At 39.2% G+C, this 11,145-nt stretch overlaps 1 pseudogene; it reads left to right on the plus strand.

Annotated features, from left to right (window-relative positions):
• Positions 1-294: 294 nt before the first annotated feature.
• Positions 295-7,486, plus strand: LOC149214009 (uncharacterized; annotated as a pseudogene).
• The last annotated feature ends 3,659 nt before the right edge of the window (positions 7,487-11,145 follow it).

Raw genomic sequence — 11,145 nt, forward strand, 5'->3', positions numbered from 1 at the left:
AACACTGTGGGAGAGCGACAGTGAGGTAATTGTTTTGTTGCATTCTGGTTATTTTCTGTAATTGAAAGTTTGTGTGTTTTTCTCCTTTCATAGCAGGTAAAGGTTTTTAAATTTAACATGAGCAATTCATTGCAGGCACCTATGCAATTGAGGGAGCTGAATATTGATGTAGCCCATTGCCAGTTGACAAAGTCTATTGGGAAGCTGAAGCACCTGGAAAAGATTGAACTGGGATGCACTATCCAAGAATTGCCAGATGAATTCTTTCTTTTCCACTCGCTGAAAAATTTGAGAATGTGTACTAGCATGAAATTACTGCCAAGTGCCTTTGGGAATCTTTCAAACCTCCAACATCTTAATTTGACTGGTAGCTGCGATTTGGAAACGCTGCCAAACTCTTTTGGGATTCTTACAACCCACAGTATCTGAACTTGTATGGGTGCTCCCATTTGGAAACTCTGCCGCATGATGGAAATTCCTGTTAATTTCAAACACACAAAAATAAATAACAAGAGAACAACGCTTTGGTTTTCTACAGGATCTTTATTATAAAACAATAATAAAAAAAACTGTTACAGAATTGTCTTCCTCGACTCAGAGGGATTTACAACAGGGACTTCAATTCCAGAAATTGATATCACTATCGCAGAGAATATATCTTCAGCACTGCAGTGCGTTGCAAGAAGAAAAAGAACTTCTTGGCTAATACTCTCTACTCTCTCTCACCACGTCTCTGCTCTTGCACTTTTTTTTATATCGAACAACACAAAAATATCTCTTACAATACGTGTTGCTTTTCCCCACTTCCGTGAAAAATAAAAAATAGTAAAATTTAAGATTTCACCTACATTTACCAACCCTAGTAAATATCATTAATTACACGGTTGAAAAATATCCTACTGGAATTAAATGCATGGCTTATCACACCATCGCATCGCAAGAAGAGAGAGGATGTGCCACCGCCTCTATAACTTTTAAATCATGCGATCTGCGATCTGCGATCATGCGATCTGCGATCGCATCGCAGACAATCAAGCATGCAGCGAAGGGTGACGAGGGAAAGTGCGATATGCGATCTGCGATCGCATCGCAGAGGAAAAAATCTGCAAGTTGAAATTACCATTCCAACACTCCCCTTTAATTTTAACTGCTGGGTTTTTTCTGCATACCCACGCATTTCCTAAAATGATCAAAGCTTTTCTTTGCCAATGGTTTTGTCAAGATATTAGCTAGCTGATCTTCTGTTCTACAGTGCTGCAAAACAATCTCACCATTGTTAACTAATTCACGTATGAAGTAAAATTTGGTATCTATATGCTTTTTTCTTTTATGAAAAACAGTATTTTTAGACAATGCTATTGCTGAGCTATTGTCGCAGTAAATGGTCGTGGCCTTTTCCTGTTCATGACACAAATCTCTGAAAACTCTTCTCAGCCATACTGTTTGGCATGCTGCTGCTGTTGCTGCCACATACTCTGCCTCTGCTGTTGACAAAGCCACAACTAGTTGCTTCTTGGAAGCCCATGAGATGGCTCCCGATCCCATATGAAACACATATCCTGATGTGCTTTTCCTATCATCAACACTTCCAGCCCAATCACTGTCAGTGTAACCTGTCAACATGAAACTTTCAGAAGAGGAGTATAAAATACCAAACCCCTTCGTTCCATTCACATACCTTAGAATCCTCTTGGCTGCCTGCCAATGAGTCTCTTTCGGTCTTTCCATAAATCTGGAGATTAAACTCACAGCATGCATAATGTCCGGCCTAGTTGCAGTCAAGTACATAAGGCTGCCAACTATGCTCTTGTATAGTTTTGGATCAAAATCCTTACTGCTGTCTTCTTTGGTCAATTTCAACCCCATTACAGTTGGAGTCACAGCTGCCTTGCTGTTCTGCATGTTGAATCTCTTCAACACTGCTTCTACATATTTATCTTGAGAAATGAAAACACCATTTTCACTTTGGTCTACTTCAATTCCAAGAAAATATCTTAAGAAGCCCAAGTCAGTCATTTCAAATTCACTTTTCATGACTGCTTTAAAATCAGCAATGAGAGACGCATCATTGCTAGTAAAAATCAAATTATCTACATATAAAACAACAATAATAATCTTACCGTCATTCTGCTTTATGTAGAGTGTGGGTTCACCATCACACTTGTCAAACCCATTCTCAATCAGGTAAGCATCTATTCTGCTGTGCCATGCTCTTGGAGCTTGCTTCAGCCCATAAAGAGCCTTCTTCAGTTTGCAGACTTTATGCTCTTGGCCTTCAATTTCATAGCCTGGCGGTTGTTCAACATAAACCTCTTCTTTTAATACTCCATTCAGGAATGCAGATTTAACATCCATCTGATAAATCTTCCATTTGTGTTGTGCTGCAATAGACAACACTGTTCTGACTGTTTCCATCCTTGCTACTGGTGCAAAGGTCTCATCATAGTCTCTGCCTTGTTGCTGCTTGTAGCCTTTCACAACAAGTCTTGCTTTGTGCCTGTCAATTTTGCCTTCAGCATTGCTTTTGGTCTTGTAGACCCACTTAACTCCAATGGCGTCTTTGCCTACAGGGAGGTCCACTAACTCCCATGTTTTACTCTTCTCAATTGCACCAATTTCTTCATTCATTGCTTCAATCCATTTATTTTCATTTACAGCATCTTCAAAATGGACTGGGTCATCAACATGACAATATAAAGCGAATAATGAATTCAGACCGGTATTGTTACTTACCTCTCCTTGTTCATAAATCTCATTCAGATTTCTGAATCTTGGTCTTCTTGGTGTGCTTGGAGTTCCATCCGAACTTGAGGGTATTTCTGATCCCTGTGGTGTGCTTGGAGAAGCACTTCCTTGACTTCTTAAGGCTGTTCGGATTCCAGATTGTGGTGTGGTTTGTTGTACTTGCTGTGGTGGAGGAGGAGCCACCAAGGAAGGATTATTTGCTTCTGTCCCTTCCTCTTCTTCTTCGTGAGACACAATTGTCTTCACATTCACTGTCTTCTCTAAGCTTCCATCCCAAGCTTCATCTTCAATGAACTGCACATCTCTGCTTACTATCAATTTCTTGGTGGATGGATTATAGAGTTTGTATGCTTTTGACTCATCACAATAGCCAATAAAGACACACTTCTCCCCCTTACTGTCAAGCTTCTTTCTTAGCTGATTCGGCACATGTGCATATGCCACACAACCGAATACTCTCATGTGAGTGACTGTTTGCTTTTGACCACTCCATGCCTCTTCTGGTATTCTGTTCATGACAGCTTTAGTTGGGCATCTATTCAAGATGTAAACTGCGCAAGTGACAACTTCTGCCCAATACTCATGCGGCAAGTGCTTTGCCTTCAGCATACTTCTGACCATGTCAAGAATGGTCCTATTCTTCCTTTCAGCAACACCGTTTTGCTGAGGTGTATACCTCGTGGTGAAATGCTTTTGTATGCCATTCTCTCTGCAAAAACGCAGAAAGTCTTGGGAGATGTACTCTCCTCCTCTATCTGTTCTGAGCACTTTGATATAATGCCCACACTGCTTCTCAACAAGAGTTTTGAAGTGGCGGAATTTCTCAAACACTTCACTCTTCTGTTTCAGCATATACACCCATGTCTTTCTGGTGTAATCATCAAAGAAATTTAAAACATATTTATTTCCGAAAAATGATGGTGTTTGCATCGGTCCACACACATCGGAGTGAACAATTTCCAATGGTGCTTTTGCCCTTATACTCTTTCCTGCTGGAAAGCTTTTTTTGTGTTGCTTGCCCAAGATGCAGCCTTCACAAAGACTGTCTGGTTTCTCGATCAATGGTAATCCCTTTACCATTCCCTTTCTGTGCAGCAGATTCAGGCCTCCGAAATTGAGATGTCCAAATCTCAAATGCCACAACCAATTCACATCTTTCAGTTGTTCTTGAAAGACTTCTTGTGTTACAGCCGCAATAGTTCTGTCTTCCTTCAAATCTGCCCTGAGTTTGAGAGGAAACATTCTATTGCTGGTCATCTGCACCTGTGCAATGATCTTCTTACTTGGAGGTATGTCTCTGATTGTACACAAATCATCTTTGAAGAACACGTTGTAACCTTTGTTTATGAGTTGTCCAATGCTCAAAAGATTACATTTCAGACCAGGTACATAGTATACATCTGGCACAATCATCTGTTCTCCATTTTTTGCTCGAATACTGACTCTGCCCTTACCCTTGACAGATATCGTGTCATCAGTCCCTGTTGTTACCTCAGATTTCACATTTTCATCCAGATTGGAAAATATTGCAATATTTCCAGTCATGTGATTACTACAACCTGAGTCGAAGAACAAAAAATCTTCTTGTTTGTCTTGTGCTATGTTACATGTTAACAGCACGTTCTTTGGGTTCTTATCTTCTTCATTTGCAAAATTAGCATTTTGCCTATTATTCATGTCACTTTGCTTTTTCCTACATTCATTGGTATAGTGCCCATATTTCTTACAATAATGACATTGGACTTGGGATTTATCATACCTTTGTCCATGAGCTTGCTGTTTGCTTGAACCTTCATCTTGGTTCTGATTGCAGCTCCTTCCGCTTGTGCTGGCAAGATAATTGTTGCCTCTGTTTTGGCTTCTTCCACGACCTCTGTTATTTGCTCTGCCTCGACCTCTTCTTTGGCCAAAAGACATCTGAGTCTTGAGTGCTTGCTCAAGTGAGGAATCCATTCCTCTACTTAGTCTATGTTCATGAGACAAAAGTGAAGCACTCATCTCATCTACCGTGAACTGTGAGAGATCTTTTGTTTCTTCTATTGCTACCACAATAGATTCAAACCTTGAGGGTAAACATATCAAGATTTTCTCTACAATCCTTCTTTCTTCAAGAATCTCGCCATGAGATCTTATCTGGGTTATCAAACCAATAACCTGAGTGAAGAATGAATCTATTGTATCAGATTCCTTCATGCTGAGATTTTCAAAGTCTCTCCTCAACATCTGCAACTTTGCAGTCTTCACCTTCTCCATGCCTTGATAGGCAGTTTTGAGAATATCCCATGCCTCCTTAGATTTTGTTGCTGCTGCAATCCGCGGAAAAACACTTTCATGCACTGATTGGAAGAGGAAAAAGAGGGCTTTGGCATCCTTCTTCTTGTCACTCTTCAACTGGTCTCTTTCTGCTGCTGTCAAAGCAGCCAACGTTGTTGCATCTGCAGGTTCAGCATAGCCAGTTTCAACCAGCTCCCATATTCCTTGAGAAGCAAACAATGCTTTCATTGTTATGGACCAATAACTGTAATTTTTCCCATTAAACTGTGGCAGTTGGGGATTTGTCAAACCAGTTCCAGCATCTGCCATCTTAACCTGTGTAAATAAAGAAGAGATACTGACCAAAAAAAACAAAACAAGCAAAAAATTTCTCTGCTAGAAAAAATCTGCTCAATAAGCTTCTTACAGCTCCTACAGTGAAAAACAAACTCTGTGTTTTTGAATCACTAAGTGCCTAGACTAGCTCTGATACCATGATGGAAATTTCTGTTCATTTCAAACACACAAAAATAAATAACACAGAGAACAATGCTCTGGTTTTCTACAGGATCTTTATTATAAAACAATAATAAAAAAAACTGTTACAGAATTGTCTTCCTCGACTCAGAGGGATTTACAACAAGAACTTCAGTTCCAGAAATTGATATCACTATCGCAGAGAATATATCTTCAGCACTGCTGTGCGTTGCAAGAAGAAAAAGAACTTCTTGGCTAATACTCTCTACTCTCTCTCACCACGTCTCTGCTCTTGCATTTTTTTTTTATATCAAACAACACAAAAATATCTCTTACAATACGTGTTGCTTTTCCCTACTTCCGTGAAAAATAAAAAATAGTAAAATTTAAGATTTCACCTACATTTACCAACCCTAGTAAATATCATTAATTACACGGTTGAAAAATATCCTATTGGAATTAAATGCATCGCTTATCACACCATCGCATCGCAAGAAGAGAGAGGATGTGCCACCGCCTCTATAACTTTTAAATCATGCGATCTGCGATCGCATCGCAAATATCGCATCGCAGACAATCAAGCATGCAGCAAAGGGTGACGAGGGAAAGTGCGATATGCGATCTGTGATCGCATCGCAGACGAAAAAATCTGCAAGTTGAAATTACCATTCCAACACCGCATTCATTCGCGAGTTTAATTAGACTTAAACATCTCTATTTGAAGGGCTGCTCCCGGTTGACCCTCAGAACCGGAACACTAGGAAATATCAGAACGCTCGAAAGGTTAGACCTTTCTGATTGTCAGAAAATGGAAGTATTGCCTCCGGAGGTCACACGTCAGTGGTCCCTGGAAAAACTTGTTTTGTGGAATACGAACTGCACAGAATTGCCATGTTACATTGGAAACCTATGTAACTTGGAAATTCTGAGAGTATCCTTTGCGTAATCCTCTATGGGAATGCTGCCACCTTCGCTTGTTAAGCTAAAGAGCTTAAAACATTTGACACTTTTTGGAGGGAATTGAAAATGTTTGCCAGAATCTTTTGCAGAGTTGAAACAATTGACAGATTTCACTATTCGTTGTGGAAGGCTAAAATATTTGCCAGCAGGTCTGACAGAGTTCAACAGTCTTGAAATTTTGGAAGTGATAAAATGTCCACTGCGTGAGGTGCCATTTGGAAGGGCGGAAAATGTTGAAGGAAAAGATGCATCAGCACAGCGGAGTGGGCACGGATCGTCAGACTCTTCTGTTCACAAGTGCATGCTTCTTCGACTCAAACAGTTAGACCTGCATGGCACAAGAATAAAGGCATTGTCATTTGCTGAAGGCATTTGCCCCAACCTTCGTCAGCTGGACATCAGCGATTGTTTAGAAATGGTGGAGGTTGGAGCATTGCCCACAACGCTAGAATCGCTCCGCTTGAATGGGTGTGATGCATTGAAGAAAATAACGGGACTTTGTGGTCTAGCAAAACTTAGAGAACTGGACATGAGAAAATGTGGACTAGTCGAGGAGTTGCCAGGTTTTGAAACGTTGATATCTTTGGTGCATCTCCGGGTTTCTGGATGTTGCAGTCTTCCGAGCATAAAGGGGTTGGTGCGGGCAACTAAACTTCGAATACCAAGCTCTGAAGCTCCTCACAGCGATTTGACAGAAGTGGAATTGTTTAAAGACTTGAAGTTGTGGAAAGAGAAGTTATATACACTGCAGATGGAGGGTGAAGTTTTCAGCCAGGGAAATTATCTGTGGATAGAGGGTGAGGATTTCAGCAAGGGAAGCGATGTGTGCCTGTGGTTGGGGACTGGACTTGATCGGCGGGTGGGGCATGGAGTGGATTGGGGACGGGAGAACAGACTACGGTTAAAAGCTGAAAATGAATTCAGGCGGCGCCAACGTAATGATATTGGACAGGCGGGCGAAAGCACTGCGCAGGAGCGATTTGAATCAAACCCGCCAACCCCAAGCAAGCGAACAACTCGAAGCTGGCGAATACATCAGTCGATTGGGTAAAGGAGTTGGTGAGTCCGTAGTTTGGTTTTGAAATGAAGTGTTAAATTCATAAAAGATTTTTAAAATTTATTATTATGATACCTTTTTTCTTGTTAACTTTGGTTCTTTTCTGTACATATAAAGAATTTTGATTATATTCTTTTCAAAGTATGTGTGTTTAATTTTGCATGAAATTTGTAATATGTTGTAATTATAAAACGTAGCGGAGAAATTTATATAATTTATAATTTAGACGTTTTAAGAGTGATTTAGAAATTTATGTATTTAAAATTATATATAATAAAATCATTTTATTATATTTTATTAAGAGGCATATTTTGACATAATATGATTTTATTGAACAATTTTGCACACTCTGTGTGCTTGTCAGTAATAATGATCAATCTAGCTCAAAGGGGCACTTATATATAAATACCCCCAATAAAATGAATTATACGACATTGAATGAAATATATTTGATAAATCAGCCTTCTATTCAAAGTGAATTAATATAAAATTAATGAGCTAGAAAATCAGGGACTATGTGTATCAGGTGTGACATATCTGTGGCATTTGGGTTGGTTAGCGTTGCTGAGATCCTCAGATTTTGATCTACTTGAAGTCTTAACCCACGGAGGGACTCTCTCTTGCATTTCTTATAGCTTGGCTTGCAGGGTAAACAAGTTTTTCTGGATATTTTAAAATATTTTAGATGTCTTCTTTGCTTTTGATTTGCTGAAAGAGGTCAGCTTATTTGCATTTGCTGTTTCAGAGCATTAGTATATGCTGCTTCCTTATTCTATCAATTGCTGCAACATTTATTATAACGCTTTTATTTCCATTCTGAGTATGTTCTTATGACTGAAAATTGCAGGGATCTGTTAAATACTATTAGGCGTTTCCTCTAGCAAGCAACTGTAAGTCATTCCAGAATCCTAGTGAGTAGCATGGTCAGTTAGAATTTATATCTGGACTCTGAATCCTTGTGAGGAACATAGTGAGACTTTATATCTGGAACAACATAGTAAGATTGTACTGTTCAGTTAACTACCTATTCTTCTGGATTTTTTATTGACACTTGTTAGCAAACTCTTTGTAGTCTGCCATGGCCGGCCAACAATACCCAGTCTCCGGGATTGGGTAGGCAGTAAAAGGGTATTCCATACCCTCGCATGTTAGCCCAAACAGTTAAAAGGAACGGTCTAAAGGAAGGCTACATTCTCGCAGAGTGCCATGGAAGATGTGTCTGGGCAGTCCATGGCACCAGATAGACAAGGTGGATTATAGCGCCTTACATCGAAATACGACCCACAAGTATCGCAACGATGGGAAGCTATATTTCAATTCGATTGCTACACCTCAGCATAATTGCAAGTCGTAGCAACCCATACATCAATAACAACAATGTAAATATGCCTCCACCCCATATTTTATAACCGGAGAAAAATGCTTTTTGGGCAAAACCAAATATATATTAGAATGAAAATTACAGAATATTAAAATGTACTTCATAGAGATGTTACTCTCTTCTTCTGGTCAATATCAAAAAATTTAGTGCCTTTCTTATCCATTTATTTTTAATCTTGTTCCTTTTAAGCGACCTTGGCCACTAGGCTCTGGATTTTACTGTCCATAGAAATTAGGACTAAGTTGGGAAGTCTTGAGTTGCAATTTTATTTTTATTTTACTTCTTACCCAAATGATTTCAGAACCATGGCTCTTAAACTCTTGGCTTTGGCTTCCCTTTGTTATGCCTAGGCTCCTAAAGAAATCAAAGCAAAATTCCCAACATTCTAGGCATTTGCTTTATTATGTTATTTAACGTGCTTTTGCACGAGACACAATAGCTTTTACAGTTTTTGCACGAGACACAGTAGTTTGACACTACCTTAGTCTTCTTGCGCTGATTTTTATTTTTCCTAGCACTATATCACAACTTTAAAGTATGGGGTTTTTCCATTATTATTTTTTTTACTCCAACTTATATGGTATCCCCTAAATTTGAGCTCTTGATTCACTCAAACCTGTGCATGAGTTTCTATCCTGAAATGTTGTTATTTCGTTTGTGGCTACAGTGAACAGATGGAGAAGAAAATCATCGACAATAGACCACTAAATTCTGTGCAGTATTTAATGTAAATAACAAAAATAAAATATTACGGCAAAACATTTATTAGCAATCTCTGTTAGTGAGGAAACATGAACTCATAGTAGTGAACTCTGAATCCATTATTTGTCTTTGGGCTATTGACACAACCGTTACTCCTGTCATTTTCATAAAATATAGGGTGCTTTTTTCTATTACACAATCTGTATTCTGCAGTTTCCATTTCTTCCCGGCTTTCTTATGTGAATCCATCATAGCTGTTAGGGCTTTATTTCTTAAAGGAGAGGGCTATTGTCGGGGCTTCGAGTTGGACGAGTGCTCGTGACGACCTACCAACTCGCGGAGAGTCGGAAAACTGAATGCACTGGAGGGCGAGTTGGACCGACTGATGGTGGGTGCATTTAATCGAATGTGTGGGCGAGTCGAGAGGGCGTTTGTGTGCACTAAGGTTGTTGAAGAAAGTGTAACTAGGTTCGATATTTACAAATGTAATTTTGATCTTTGTGCTTGTCAAGAAAAAGAAATATTATTTTTGAATTATAAGAATGAGTTTCTTGCTCATTTCATAGGTCTTGGAAAGTCAAAGAGTCAAAGAGCTCTTCTTGAGCATATATGTAATGTATATAAGTCTACCTAGTGACTAGATTAGCCCTCCAAGACCAGCACAATCCTCATGAAGAAGACATTAAGCGAAACGATAAGGAGTACAGTCATGTCAGCATCATATATATATATATATATATATATGAATATGATGCTGGCTCAATAAACAGACACAACATCTCACATTGTATGTCGACTCATTTATGGAGAGGTGACAACTAGAAATACCCTACTGGGGTCACCACAGGAAACATAGAACTTTGCATAAGCCTTTGCAATTTTAGGTGGATACAATCTCTACAATTTTGGATGCATACAGTCTCTGCAATTTCGGATGGATATAGTCTCTACAATTTTGGATGGATACAGTCTCTGCAATTTCAGATGGGTACAATCTCTACAATTTCGGATGGATACAGTCCCTGCAATTTCAGATGGGTACAGTCTTCGCTACACTTTGGATGGGTACAACAGAGAAAGTCAGAGATTTTGGATGGGTGAAAGAGATTAGGATTTAGATCTCTCTAAAGCTTTCAAATAGTTGAGACAGTAAGGATCTCAGTTACCACAATGATCATAATGCAGACTAGTGACATTGCAATGATGTCTCCCTCACATTCTTGGCACATACTCACTATAATATGGATGAACATATCACTATAGTATAGTTTGAATAAAGGTATCAATAAGCAGTTGTGCTAGTTGAAGAGACAATTTGAGTAAGGTGTTAGTGTTGTAAGATCTCAATGATTTCAAGGTGCTCTCATCAGTAGTGTTATAATGATCAGTGATGGGAGGTGCTATATGATACACCTGGGAGGTATATGATGCATCTCGAGTCCAGTGAAAGTATGAAGAAATCAAAGAATCAAGAAAGAAGGATGACTATATCTTGGTCTGGAAGTGGAATCATAGGTCAAGGGTCATGGTCTTGGTATTCGTTAATTGGAATCTCTATAAGACGAATTTT

This window comes from Pinus tabuliformis, chromosome 1_1, assembly GCF_031772625.1.
Source record: "Pinus tabuliformis cultivar Carrire ecotype Pingquan chromosome 1_1, CPIR1, whole genome shotgun sequence".
In the NCBI taxonomy this organism is placed as follows: Eukaryota; Viridiplantae; Streptophyta; class Pinopsida; order Pinales; family Pinaceae; genus Pinus; species Pinus tabuliformis.